Raw genomic sequence first — 15350 nt, forward strand, 5'->3', positions numbered from 1 at the left:
AGCGAGCAAAGGACTTGCCTTCGGAAACAAGATTCAGGAGTTCGTTGTTGGGGCACCAACTGTAAGTACACTCCCCAGATCGTGGCTGCGACTCCTTCCCCTTCCCATCCTTCTAGCTGGATCTCTTGGGTGCCATTTCCAGATCCGTTTGCCACGAGTAGCTCGGGGGCTGCAGAGAAAGGGGCGGAGAGATTTGGCTAGTTTGGGGCTTCTCAATGGGGATGAAGGTGAAGCACGGATCTGATTGGGGATTCGGAAATTTCTTGGCGGATTGAAGATTGGAAGCACGGATTTTACCCGGAGTTACAGCGGGGTTAAATAACCAGCGGCCGGATATAGGTTTACTGTTTTGAAGTTGAAGAGTCGTCTCAGGGAATATTCGGAAGATGAGGGGTCATTTGATGCATTTTTTAGATAAAATATTTGATTAATCATTTTTAGGCTTAATTGTCCCGAAAAAAGGGGTTTTTCGAATTCCAAATCTAACTTCCATCATTTGCACCATCACACCAATTATTTATCATGGGAATATTTTTTCACTGCATGCCACGACCTTTGGATCCTTATTTCCAAACCTGGGAGATTTGGATTCAAGTCTCGGGGGCTACGGGATACGTGACATTGACTACTTATTTTTCGAATTTATTCGAAAAGTAAGAAAGGAAGATTCAAGACTAATGTGACCCTCAGCCTGATTCTCCGATTCAACCTAGGGCTCGGGGGCTACTCCATATGGAGTGCGATTTTTCAATCGCACACCATACCGAAGAAGTAATTCGGGGCATGAGCACCTCATAGCTTCGATGCAGCCATGAAAGTACTCGAAGAAGAACTTCAAGATGGAGCTTCAAAAGAAGCCGAAGACTACTTCGAAAGTACTCGAGGAGCCTGCAGTACTCAGCTACGAAGAGCTCGGGGGCTTGTCAGACCCGGGACTACGGGACTGTGTACATAACATAGTTCATACAGGATTAGGGGATAGGACATGTCCTATACCATATCTATGTTGTACTCTACTCGCATGCGAAGTAGGACTAGCCGGTACAGAAGGAAACTACTCGAGTTGTACTCGATTATGATTCCTAGGCTAGTGTCAGACTAGGATTCATGTAACCCTATCCTCCCGAATATATAAGGATGGGCAGGGACCCCCTCAAAACATCAATCAACACCTAAGGCAATACAAACCACTATACAGGACGTAGGGTATTACGCACATCGTGGCCTGAACCTGTCTAAACCTTGTGTTGCTTGCACCTTCGAGTTCCTGATCTCGGCGTCACCCTACCTAAAACTTACCACCTCGGGTATACCCCTCGGTGGGCAGGCGGTAAAACACCGACAGCTACCTACCTCCAAAAATCCATCCATTGTAGGGGGCGCTGGCATTCAGCTTAGGCAACATGCCGGTGACAAATATCTTTCCCACAAATTCCCCTCCAACATCCCTGGATGGAAAAACCATTGGTTCTACATCGGAAACCATGCCCCCCAACTCCTTGAAAGATCAGGTAAACCCCCCGTCCTGTGGCCGGAGTGGAACACCGAGCCCTTCAAGGGGGACATGGACCAAGTCGATGAGCTGCTAGCTCTCATAGCAGCCCATAAGGAAATGGGGGTGACCGGTGCATCTGTAATGTTGTCATTTTTCAAATGCCGAATCCAACCCATCCAGCAACACCATACGTTAGGCTTCGAGTACATGGGTGTTGAAGACCTGTTTCGGATGTGCGTAGAGGAATTGACCGATGATGTTGCGCTCATCCGGGTCAAGCGGGTGCTGCTGGATGTGAACACGGTTCCCTACATCCCAGAGCTGTTCTCCGCACAAATCCTCCAGAGCCGGTAAGCTTTCGACTACTTGGAATACTTTCTGTTGTTCTGAAACTTCCGCTAATTGAGAATCCTCTGCAGGGACACACGGTGTTGTATCGGAGTTATCCGCCACAATCCAACGTCCCCGACCGTACCACCTTCTCCCCAGCGCCGCTGCTGAAGCGAAAAGGGCTCAATCGTCTGATGATCTGCCCAGCAGCGAGACAACCGAGAGCGAGATCCCCCTAGCGGAGATGGCAGCTGAAGGGAAGGAGAATAAGAACAACTCCCCCGGATTATCCGTGGAGTTGGTAGAAGCCTTGCCATCGGTCCCTCGGGGTCGTCGGGTGGTACGCAAGCGCAAAGCGAATGTAGTCGAATCCACAAGGTATGGGACCGTCATCTTGTGGAATTTTCAAGTCTTGTGATTGTTGGATGCTTACTTTGTCTGTGTTGCAGTCCTTCTCCTTTTCCTCCTGACCCCAAGCACCAAAAGGTGGTCGGGACCGCATTTGCTGGGGATGAGTTTCAGCAGGTGGTTCTGCAGAAACTGCTGGGACGGACCCGTCGACTACTTCTGCAGGGGTCGTGACCATTGCCGTGGCGGGTACCTCGCCGGGGCATCTTGCACCCTCGGCTGGTGTGACCCCGCCACCGGTAATGAGTACCGTGGTTGTAAAACCACGGGTACTGAGGCTTAAGAAGCCCGCCATGAAGAAATCCTCTCTGTGAGTGCAGCTCCTTGTTTATAATGTATCTTCTGCTCTTTCGACTTGTTTGATGATATATCTGATTGTGCTTTGTTAGGACTTCTTCTGCTTTGGGGTTGGATGAGCCAGAGCCTATCTCGGCTACTCCAGCCCCCAAGCCGCCAGTCGGACAACCTGAAGCAGAAAGCGCACAACTGCTGTCGCCCGGGAAGGAGGACGCGACTCTGCCCGACCCACCACTTCCCGAGCCCCAGCAAATTGAATCCAGTTCTGGTGGTGGTGAGCAAGTCGAGGCCACCGATGCCAGTCCTACGGAAGGCACAGGTAAGTGTCTGACCCCCTGCAGCTAACTGCTTAGATCGTAGGCTTCGTTTATTGAACGCTTTTTGACTTGCAGGTGCCCCGCAACCATCAACTGAAGAGGCTGCGGGTACTTCTGGCAACTCTGGAACTCTGTTGATGCCTGGGAGAGGACTCGAGAACATTGTCACCAACGATCTGTTGGATGATCCTCTCCTCTCGATCGACAACATGAGGTATTTCCAGAAGATCTCCAAGGAGATGTACAAGTTTACCCTGGTAAGGCATGACTGCTCTTCTACCATTATGCTTTGTCGAGTTGTTTTGTCTTCTCAGTCTTCCCCCTTATACAGGATGTGGCCAGACGCTCTCAAGAAAAATCTGAGAAGCTGAAGGCAGTCGAGAGTGTCCTCCGGGAGCTCCAAGTGAAGGATCGACGCATCGAGGAAGAAATCCGAAAGAACATCGATCTTCGCAAAGAGCTCGACACGCTGAAGCAGGAGCGGACACGAGAAACATGGCTGCTCAAGAATGACATCCGTAATCTTAAGAAGTCCAACTTTGAGCTCCAAGAACAGTTCACAGGAGCAGAAAAAAGCGCATCAAGGCAAGTCCTGTCCTCGATCGAGTACTTTCTCTAGCAGTTGGTCTTGTGTTCTGAAACACTGTCTTCACCGCAGAGCTTAAGAAACTCTTAGCTTATAAAGAAGAGTTACTTACTGACATGAAGAATATACTGTATAATCACACATATGATGTCGAGAAGCTGCCGAAGGTGATCACCGATACTGAGAAGCAGTTCGTCGATTGCCTTCAGCAGATCAAGACGCTGGGCGAAGAGAAGGAACAGCGCCAGAAAGAGCTGGAGGACCTAAGGGTGGCCACCCGACAGTTGGTTCAAGTGGTGGATCCACTGGAAGATGGCACAGCAGACGAGCAATCCCTACTGGAGCGACTTCGCGGAGCTCCGCAGAAAGTCCTCAGCTTCGTCGCTGAGGCCTCCACAAGATATGTTAGCCATGCCTTAGGTCTTGTAAAGTCGTTTTAGCCTAAGGCTCGACTAGAGGTACTCGCACAGGGTGTAGCTGCGGACTGCTCTGAAGAGCAGTTCAGCGAATACCTTCTAGAGGCCAGGCCTGTTGCTGAAAAAATAGTAGAGAGTATAGAACATGATTGAGTTATTGTAAAGAAAAGTACTCTTCTCCTTGTAATATATCTATCAGTGCTGTCTATACTTTCGTTGCCTTGTGATTTCTGGATTGCCATCCACGTTCATAGGCTAAGTAGTAGATACTACCCCGGGTGCAGCGACTTGCGGAGTAGTCGATATAGCTTCTCAAGTGAGCCCGTCAAACAAGTTAGATTGAATCCGATCGAGCGGATCTAACCTGTTCGGAGTAGGCGATCCTCATCGCGACAACTATCATGCTCGTAGCAAGTAGTCAATACTATCCCGAGTGCAGTGACTCTGGGAGTAGTCGATATAGCTCCTCAATTGAGCCCGTCAAACAAGTTAGATTGAATCCGATTGAGCGGATCTAACTTGTTCGGAGTACGCGATCCTCATCGCGACGACTATCATGCTCGTAGCAAATAGTCAATATTACCCCGAGTGCAGCGACTCTGGGAGTAGTCGATATAGCTCCTCAAGTGAGCCTGTCAAACAAGTTAGATTGAATCCGATCGAGTGGATCTAGCCTGTTTGGAAAAACGCGATCATCATCGCAACGACAGTTATGCTCATGGCAAGAAGTTGATTTATATGAAACTTGAACGTGGCTATAGCTTTCAAATTTTAATAGAGAATTTACATTCCTGATTCTGTGGCACATGGCCTCCAAATTGAATCGGAAGGAAACCGCCTTGGCGTTTGAAGAATAGCTATCTCAGCGTGTCTTCTTATGGGTAAACTTTCATAGGTTCTGTACGTTCCAGGAATTTGGGATGTCTTGGCCCTCGGGGTATTGTAGTCGATAAGACCCCGGTCTTGTATGCTTGATGATGAACGGTCCTTCCCATCTCGAATTGAGCTTGTGTAATCCTGACTCGTCTTGGATGCGGCGTAGGACCGAATTGCCTATACTGAACGACCGTTCTCTGACGTTGCGGTCGTGATATCGTCAAATCCCCTATAGGTATCGTGCTGACTGAACAAGAGCAGTGCAATGAGCCTCTTCGACAGAGTCTAGCTCTAGCTGCCTTGCTTTGTCCACCTCGCCTTCGTTTTATATTTCAACTCTTGGGGATTTCCATATGATGTCGGCCGGTAAAATTGCTTCGGAGCCGTAGACATGTGGCAACTCGTGTATCCATTTTCCGCCTTTCTTGCTGTTTTCATCATAGAGTCTTTTCTTGAGGCCCTCGATTATCATGCCGTTTGCCCTCTTGACTTGACCGTTGGCTCTTGGGTGTGCAACGGAGACGTATTTGACTTCGATGCATGTATTTTCACAGAACTCCCAGAACTGGTTAGCTGTGAAGTTTGATCCCAGGTCCGTGATGATGGTGTTCGGGAAGCCGAAGCGATGCAGAATGTCGGAGATGAAATCAACGACTCTGTTTGGTGTGAGCTTGGTTATCAGCTTGTACTCAATCCACTTGGTAAACTTGTCAATTGCTACCAATGTGTGGGTAAAACTACCTGGCGCCGTTGTAAATGGCCCAATCATATCAAGGCTCCAGCAGGCAAACGTCCAGGATGGCGGTATGGTGATAAGATTGTGGGCTGGGACGTGAGATTGCTTGCTAAAGAATTGGCAGTTTTGGCATCTCTGCACCAGGTGTTCAGCGTCTGACATTGCTGTGGGCCACCAGAAACTAGCTCTGTATGCTTTCTCGACTAGCATTTTTCAAGCTGCGTGGTTGCCGTATACTCCCTCATGTATCTCCCGCAGTATGTCATAGTTGTCTTCTCCCGTGACGCATTTCATGAGCACACCTGATCGTGCGCCATGCCGGTAGAGTTTATTGTCGACTAGGACAAAACCTTTGCTTCTGCGCATGACACGAGCTGCCGCTGCGCTTTTTGCGTACATCCTCGCTGGTAGTCTTTGGTCCCGGATGAAGTCGATGTAAGTTTCTCTCCAGTCCTCCCCGAGCATCATAACCTCCCGATCGGGCTTTTGAGGGCCAGTATCAGTGGTTATCTGAGGTGAGGACTTGATGGTTGGTTGCTTTAGCTCCTGGATGAAAACTCCCACTGGGACTTGTGCATGGGTGGATCCTAGCTTGGATAGTATATCTGCGTCGACATTGTGTTCCCGTAGCACGTGATGAACCTCCAGTCCGGAAAATTTGTGTTCCAGCTTGCGCACTTCTTGTACGTAGGTGTCCATTGTCTCCTTGTTGCAGTCCCACTCTTTGTTGACTTGCTGAATGACCAGAAGTGAATCGCCGTATACAAGTAGTCGCTTGATGCCTAGTGATATCGCCAAACGTAGCCCGTGAAGCAAGGCTTCATACTCAGCTTCGTTATTGGATACCTCCCAAAGGATCTGGAGGACATACTTCAGTTGTTCGCCTTTCAGGGAGATAAAAAGGACTCCAGCACCTCCACCATCGAGCTTAAGAGATCCATCGAAATACATGGTCCAGTGCTCTGGCTTGTTGAGTGGAGCTAAAATTTGGTTCTCTCTCCATTCGACCATAAAATCGACTAGAGCTTGAGACTTAATTGTAGTGCGTGGCTTGAAGTCGATTGACAGAGCCCCTAGTTCCACTGCTCACTTTGATATACGTTCCGTGGCATCCTGATTGTGTAGAATATCTGCCAATGGAAAATCTGTAATCACAGTGATCTTGTACTCATCGAAGTAATGGTGTAGCTTTCTTGATGTGATCAGTATTGCATATAGAAGTTTCTGAACTGCCGGGTATCATACCTTAGATTCGGAGAGTACCTCAGTGATGAAGTACACGGGCCTCTGCACTCCAAATGCATGGCCCTCCTCGCTGCGCTCGACGACGATGGCACTGCTGATGACATGAGTTGTCGCCGCAATATAGAGTAGTAGATTTTCTCCCGGCAGTGGTGCTGTGAGTACCGGGGGTGACTGTAGGTGTTGTTTTAGATCCTACAGGACCCGCTCGGCCTGTTCCGTCCACTAGAGCTTGTCTTGGCGCTTTAGGAGTTTGAAGAAGGGTAGTCCTCTCTCCCCGAGTTGGGAGATGAACCTTTTCAGGGCTGCCATACATCCTGTTAGTTTCTGCACATCCTTGATTGTGGCTGGAGCCTCCATGTCAGAGATGGCCGTGATCTTTTTAGGATTAGCTTCAATTCCCCGGTTGCTGACGATGAACCCGAGCAATTTCCCTGATGGTACTCCGAATACGCACTTTGTTGGGTTGAGCTTCCATCGGAACTTTCATAAGCTGTTGAACATTTCTTCCAAGTCTGCGATTAGGTCCTCAGGATTCCTGGTCTTGATGACCACGTCATCCACGTAGGCCTCAACATTCCGATGCAGCTGATCGGCGAAGCACATTTGAATTGCTCGTTGATAGGTTGCACCTGCGTTTTTAACCCGAAAGACATAGTTTTGTAAGCATATGTCCCGAACGGGGTGATAAACACGGTGTTTATTTGATCTTCTTCCTTGAGCGCGATCTGGTGGTACCCTGAATAGCAGTCAAGGAAACAGAGGAGTACACAACCCGCCGTCTAGTCGATGACTTGATCGATGCGCGTTAGCCCGAAGTTGTCCTTTGGGCAATGCTTATTGAGGTCGGTGTAGTCAACGCACATTCTCCATTGAGGTCGTCCTCCTGGAGCTGGATCGTCTTGAGGGCAATGTCGCCGGTCGACTGGCTTGCCTTCCTTGTTGGGATTTCCAGCCTGGCTTGGGAGAGTTGTTGCGCGGCCGCGAGTACTTCTCCTGAAGCATCTTGCGCATGCGTAGTCGAAGCGTACTGGATGGCCTCCTGGTTGCAGTCATACGACTTCTTCAAGTCACCTCGGAGTGTGAGTACCCCACTTTGTCCTGGCATCTTGAGAAGTAGATAAACATAGTGCGGCACTGCCATGAATTTGGCCAGTGCCAGCCTGCCCAGTATGGCATGATATGAAGATTCGAAGTTGGCAACTTCGAATTTGATGAACTCGGTACGGTAGTTCTCCCTCGTGCTGAAGGTGACTGGAAGGACCACCGTGCCAAGTGGATGCGTTGCGTTGCCTGGGATAATGCCGTAGAAGGGAGACTTGCTTGGGATGAGCATGTCCGTTAAGTCTAAGCCCATCTTTCTCAACGTGCTGGTGAAGATGAGGTTGAGACCGCTTTCGCCATCGATGAGTACTCTGGTGAGCTTGACCTCTGCCACCATCGGGTCCTGGACCAGGGGGAATTTGTCGGGCTCCGAGAAGCTGGTCCACTGATCGTCTCGTGAGAACGAGATGGGGACCTCCGACCATCGGAGTGGTCGTGGTACTACCGGCTCGACGGACATGATTTCTCGGAGTAGTAGTTTCTGTTCCCTCCTGGAACTGAACTCTTCATCACCTTTGAAGATGACGTTGATGGTTTTCGAGGCATCTTGGAACTTCACGTTGTGCGATTTGTCCCCTTGGTCGTCCTCTTCGGGCCCTTTATCCGTTGACTTGTTCTTCTTGTCATTGCTGGGATTGCTGAATGTCCTCCGGAGGTTGTAGCAATTGATTGCCGCCTGATTGGCACCTGGATGCCATGGGCATTTCTTTTGCAAGAGCTTTTCAAATTGCTCCTGCGTAGTTGTCTTCCTGCCTCGCGAAGGATGATCCACAGCTGCGATGAGGTCGTCTGGCTTGCGCTTTTGGGATGAACCCGAGTAGTCCCGCTGGCCTTGTCGGTACGGTTGTAATTTGTGCGCCTCGGGTTGTTGTCGTTGCGCCTTGGGAACCATTCACGCATCTTCTCCTCTTGCTCGGACCAATCGTGCATCATGTCATGAAGTCCTGCAACAGTTGTTGGTCTGTTCCGCCCAAAGTCTCTATAGATGCCTATGTCGGTGAGGCCATTGTAGAAGTAGTCGATGATGTCCTCTTCCGAGATGTTCACAATGGTGGCTCGTACGTCGAAGAAACGGCGTGTGTATGATCGTAGGAGCTCGTTGCGTTCCTATTTACACTGAGCAAGGTCATGACGAGTACCTGCGCGGGCGATCGCCCCCTGGAAGTTGTCGATGAAGACTTTCTTGAGCCCCTCCCAGGAGTCGATCGAGTTGTTGCTGAGGGTCTCCAGCCATGTGAGCGGTACAGGATCCAAAGCCATCGGGAAGTAGACGACCTTGGTGGTGTTGGAGCCTCCTGCAACTTCTATGGCGGTAGAGTAACATCGTAATCATTGCTGAGGAGCTTGTTTGCCGTTGTACTTGGTGATCCCAATTGGCTTGAAGCCCTTAGGGTACTTGTAATTGTAGAATCGTGTTGTGAACGCTGGAAAGCGATCACTGTAGTCGGTACCTTCTGGATCAGCTACTTCACGCTCTCTGTGTCTGGAATCAATTATGGATCCTGCATCGCGTCCTTCATTGATTTTCTGGCGCAGGTCTTCAATGGGTAAGTCTTGAGGATTCCGATGGTTGGGATGATTAGGTTGTCGCGGGTTGCCTCCTGGAGGTGGCTGCTGCCTCCCGCCAGTGGCCTGACTTCCACGAGCGTTGTCATTGTTATTGCTTCGTTGATGTTGAGGACGGCCGCCTGGCATTCGACTGTTAGCCTGGCTGTGGATTTCGCCCATGTGTTCTTCTCCGATGGCTGACGCCAGGTTTTGTCGATCGAGCTGGATCCATGCTCTCTGCGCGTAGCGCAGTGCTTGGCGCAGGTTCGGATCTGTGGTAGAACCGCCTGAATTATTCCAGCTCAAGTGCGCTAGTCATCGCTATGCAGCCGATACTAACCCAACGCACTTCAAATGGAACAACCCATTGGTCTGTCGGGTCTCCGCCCGATGCAACCACGGTTCAACAGGATCGAAGTAGGTTTACCTCACACGAAGGTGAGTTTACAATCTCAGCATAGCTCATCAACTTTTAATTCACAGATATGCAAATATTATTACAAACCTCGTTCAACTTAAAATTTATACAAACAGTGTTTAAACCAACAAGCTAAACAGCTTGTCCATGCTTACAGCGGAAGGTAAATAAATACGCGACTACACACGTCGCAAAAGTTGACACCATGCTTAGCCCAAGGCCTGATGTCACTCAGGAGGGTCACTGCCAGCCGGGGACGGATCCTATTCCACGGACCAGCCAAAAGGAACAGACGTTGGCCATGCAGGGTTGTCCGTGGGATTCTCGAAGGTTATACCTGAAACAGATACTAGCAAGGCTGAGCATTCTAATACTCAGCAAGGCTTACCCGGGTTTGGGTATACTTTAGCCCATAACTAGACTCATGAAGTTATGGTGAAGGTTCTGGGTTTATTTTCAGCTGAAAAACAACAAAGAGTATGATCTATTTTCAAATTTTAGCTTTCATATTCTAGTTGATTACCCATTCTAGGTTAGCACCTATACTAAGCAAGTAAGGTAGAGACTGTCATTCATCATGATTATTCCATCAATAGTTATACTTCTTACTCTATGTGGCAGAAAGAATAAGCAGTCTCAATCTTCGTGAGAAATGGATGACTCTGAATCAAATTCAACCTTGCAAGGATAAACCTAACTCACACGCTTGGAATACCAACAGGTCATTCCAAAGCAACCGTTTACCTTTCATTTTGGGTCGTGGAACAGGCCACCACAAGCGACTGTAGGACCGTACGCACACCAATTGTGCAGGACATACGTCCGTAGCGCGACTACATGATCCCGTATTCCTATCTGCCTTGCAGAACGTACTCCCACACGTCGGTGCGTGAGAAAACCAAATTACGAGTGGTGGGAGGTATGTCCACTTGCCGGGCCGATTGGTTACTAGGCTTACCGCTTTACCATATTTCATAGCATGTGGCTAGTACTTTCAAACGCTTAGCCACCACTACCACACACTGCAACCTTATCAACTTTAATCAACACAGATGGGGTAAACTTTCAGGTCTTGTCATTGTACATGACCCCGTCCATGATCCTTATAGTGATTGCAGAATGATAAACATTCAACTCCTATATCGCGTGTGTGATAGGAAATCACCCGACTTCTACCGGTCCTATTAGCAAAGCATCTATGCGATAAGGACTTAGGTACCATACATTGGTTCCTAGTATCAATGCACCTAGGGTTCCATTTCAACTCCTAGACTTAATGCAAGATATAATATAAGTATAGAATTGTAGTAAAATGTAAATACTGGGTTATGCACCGGGGCTTGCCCTCTGGAGTAGGGTTGGGGGCAGGAATGTCAGAGACTTCCAAACTTTGGTTCGGGGCTTCAGTTAGTTCCTCGGCGATGTTTGTCGGATCTTCAGAAAACCCTTGGTCTTGTCCCAAGACCAACTCATAGTCTCCGTCGTCAAGCGTCGTTGATTCTACATGATATGCAACAATTTAATTGGGATGGTGCTTGAGTGAAAGATTTTATTTCATGATAAAGTTGCAATCCAATAATTAGCACACATTAACTCATGAAACAAGGAGATTTAATTTTGAATTATCATTTACAATTTAGTTATGATTATAGTATTGGATTTACTGGAAACAGGAACTAAGACATTTGAATTTTAATTCAAATTCCAAGTTTAAATTTGAAACTTAGGTGAAAAGAATTATAAAGTCTTAAGAATTTAATTATAGACTAATTATCAACACATTAGACTATGATAAAAAGATCTAATTAAATAAGCCTAAGGAACATGCTTAAGTAATTTCAAAACATTTCAAATTTGAATTGCCCAAATTCAAAAGAACTTAAAATTTAAAACAGTGCTAAGTTTGAAACTTTTACACTAGTTCACTCATGACCTATAGAAGCTACTTACCAAAAATCACAATAAATAAAGCTAGTATGTAGAAGTTATGTATATCATACTCTTCTACCTGAAGTTTAAAATAGATTCAAAATTATTTAGTTTCAAACTAAACTTTATTAATAAAAGTTGTAGGGTTTGAAATCTAGTTTCTAACAAAATTGGTTTGAGAATTTTTAGATTTTTCTACAGTTTTCTATGAATTTTACAAGACAGCAGCATCAATCACATGAAATAACAAACACTTAGGGGGGTCCTCGGTATTTTGCATTTGGGTCCCTGGAACATGGTTTCTTCTCACAGGTATACCCCTGCCCGGCCCCGACAGCGGCCGGCAATTCGGCCCCGGCACGTTCTTGCCGGCGGTGAGGTTGCCGGCGGGGAAGGGCTGGTCGGGCAGGGTCTACGGGACCCAGGGAGCAGTTTGGGGAAGGGTGTGCTTGACGGGCGGCAGTGGAACACGACCGGCGACGAGGAGGGGCGGCGTCCGTGTTGGGTCACCAACGTTCCCAGCAAAGGGCCTGCGAACAGGGGAATCTAAAGTGCGCACGAGCACCAGGGGGAGTTGGGGATGCGATTCCCTTACTTGGATTGGCCGAGGAGGTGGCGGAGGGGTGCTGTCGACGGTGAGGTCGAGCTCGGGCGGCTCCGGTGAGGGGCGTCTCGGGGTGGAGGCGATTCCAGCGAGGGAGGGCCGGGGGTTGGACCGAATCAGGTCGGGGGGCTAGGGGAGGAGGTGAGGGAGCAGTGTGCGGATGAAATTTGGGGTGGGGTGGAGTGATCGCTGTGAATGCCGGCGAGGAGCACGGGCGGACTTCGGTGGTGCAAGGAAGAAGAAAGGGGGAAACAGGCCGGGGAAAGGTGTTTGGGTCGGCCTTATAGCAGCACATTGCTTCAAGGAAGAGAGGGAGAGGAGAACCGGCCACGGGATTGGGCTCAAGACGGCGGGCGGCGCCGGTGATTCCCTCGGATACGTGGCGGTTGCTCGGCTCCGGTGGCCCGACGTGGCAAGGGGAGGGGAGACAAGCAGGGGTAGCACGGGCGGTGGGGAAAGGGGTGGGGCGACGCGTGGAAGGGCGGCGCACATGGCCGGGCAGGGGCGGCGGCGTGCAGCAGAGGAGAAGCAGAGAGGAGATCGGGACTGGGGAAGACGAAGGGGACCTAGTTGTAACAAGTAGAAAGTTCAGGGACCTCACTGTAATGCACATATAACTTTCAAACCAGAGCTCAAATGTAGATGGGCCCAAAAGCAAAAGTGCAGGGTTTTTCGAAATCTACAACTTTGCTTTAGGGTTCATCTATAGAAGGGCAACAGTTTTGAAATTAATATGAAACTTAGCAAAGTTTTCAAACTTTATGTAAGTCCTATAGATAAAACTACACTACACATATATCCAAAAGGTAGTTTCACTTACTTTTGCGATTTAAACACAAGTTTTGAACTTTTGCAAAATAACCCTCATACATTTGAATTCTACCCTCCATATTCACCCATTTAGCACAAAAGGACCTCTATTAAAATATAATTATATAAACAATCACTTTCCTTAGCCTTAAAATTTTAAACACACTTTTGCCACATTTTGTACACAAAAACACACTAAAAATCTAGGGTGTGACCATGCTATTTACCTGAGTGTCACAGGATCGTTGCTGCGTTCAAGTATGGCGGTTACCCTGGCGATGTTAGCCATGGGGGTTCTGAAGCCCCGCTCGCTCACGACGGCGAATTCGGCGTCCAGTTCACGATGCATAGATCGTATGCGCTCATTGACCCTCCTTTGCCAGGCTACGCGGGCTCTGTTCGTGGCCCTTCGTGCCTCACGCTCGGTGTCGTTTTCGTCACCAACGTTGGCTGTGGCCTCGTCTTCGGATATCATGTCAAGTGTTTCGTTGGGTGAGAGGCCATCATCCTCCCCCTCTTCTGGCATCAACACTTGGCGTGATATGAGTTCGTCGGAGCTCGCTTCGACTAGTTCGGTCGATTCTTCTGCCGTGGTGGCTAATGGCTTGCCCTCCTGAAAAGTCAAGGGCTCGAGGTGTGCCATGAGTCGGTCTTCATCTTCGAGTAGACCGAAGAGTTTCATGCCCTTCCAAGGCACGAAACGACCTTTTGGGGTGGAGGTGATCATCAGACCATCATCACCAAGGCGACCCGCAGCCCCCCAACGTGGCGTGGCTTCGGATTTCTCGATTTGGAGTAAAAAGTCCAAGTCCTTTTCCAATGCGAAGAGGGACTCAGAATTGTTGGCCTTCTGAGGTTCAGTGGCCGAATTGCATGGACCGAGTCGTGATCGGCTACGCAAGTCCTCAGATTGGAGCGAGTCCAATCCGAGCATGGTCGTTGCAGCACGGGGTGGAGTCGCGTTGAAAACAGACGCCTCTTCGATCTTCCTGGTGGAGCCATGGGTCAACAAGTCATCGAGATTGTCGACAAACTCGTCGAGCTCGCTGTGAAAACTTGCTGCAAGAGTTTTCGGCTTCATGACATCGATGGTGAGTTGATGGAAATCGCCCGCGCCATCTGCGACACAGAGCCATCAGCCAAAAATGAGCGTCGTGCCCTCGGGGAGCATGGCACTGGTGAACTTGAATGATGCCATCAAGTTCGCCGGTGGATCTTCGATGCGCACCCCTACCTGACGCGCCAGCTGTCGGTGTTTTACCGCCTGCCCATCGAGGGGTATACCCGAGGTGGTGAGTTTTAGGTAGGGTGTTGCCGAGATCAGGAACTCAAAGGTGCAAGCAAGACGAGGTTTAGACAGGTTCGGGCCACGATGTGCGTAATACCCTACGTCCTGTTTGGTGGTTTGTATTGCCTTGGGTGTTGATGTGTTTTGAGGGGGTCCCTGCCCACCCTTATATATGGGGGAGGACAGGGTTACATGAATCCTAGTCCGACACTAGCTTAGGAATCTTACTTGAGTACAACTCGAGTAGCTTCCTTCTGTATCGACTAGTTCTACTTCGCATGCGAGTAGAATACAACACAGATAAGGTATATGACATGACCTATCCCCTATTCCTGTATGAACTACGTTATGTACACAGTCCCGTAGTCCCGGGTCTGACAGTATCCTCAAGCATAAGGGAGCTCTATGCATTCGAGGGGCTTTGGTTTTCTTGGTCAGGGTTTCTACAGCTTGAAAATCCCAAGGATCAAAAAGCAGAACCAGCCTGATAATGTGGGAAATCTGCAGATTTTGAGTGGTATTGCCCCAGCAGCAAAAGTGGAAGAGGAACTCAAGCACTTAGTAGATGCCAAGTGGGAGTGGAAGGTAAAACAGGTGGATAGAGACAATTACATTGCTGTGTTCCCTAACAAGATGATATTTGATACCTTTTCTAGATCTGGAAGTATTGAATTAGCCATTCACAAAATCTCTGCTAAAGTTTCCAAATCAGATTCAAATCTAGAGGTTACTCGAAGGCTGCAAATAGGGTGGGTTAAGTTGTTTGGCATTCCTTCTATGGCAAGATCAGAGGAGGTGGTCCGACTTGTGGCTAAGTTGGCCGGAGAAGTAGTGTGTGTTGATGAAGTGTCACTGATTAAAGAGGGACATGTAAGAGTAAAGATTAATGCTAGAGAGATCTCAAAAATCAGAGGCTATGTTGATGTTTTTATAGAAATAGTGGGGT

The sequence above is a fragment of the Panicum hallii genome, chromosome 2 (assembly GCF_002211085.1).
Source record: "Panicum hallii strain FIL2 chromosome 2, PHallii_v3.1, whole genome shotgun sequence".
NCBI lineage: Eukaryota > Viridiplantae > Streptophyta > Magnoliopsida > Poales > Poaceae > Panicum > Panicum hallii.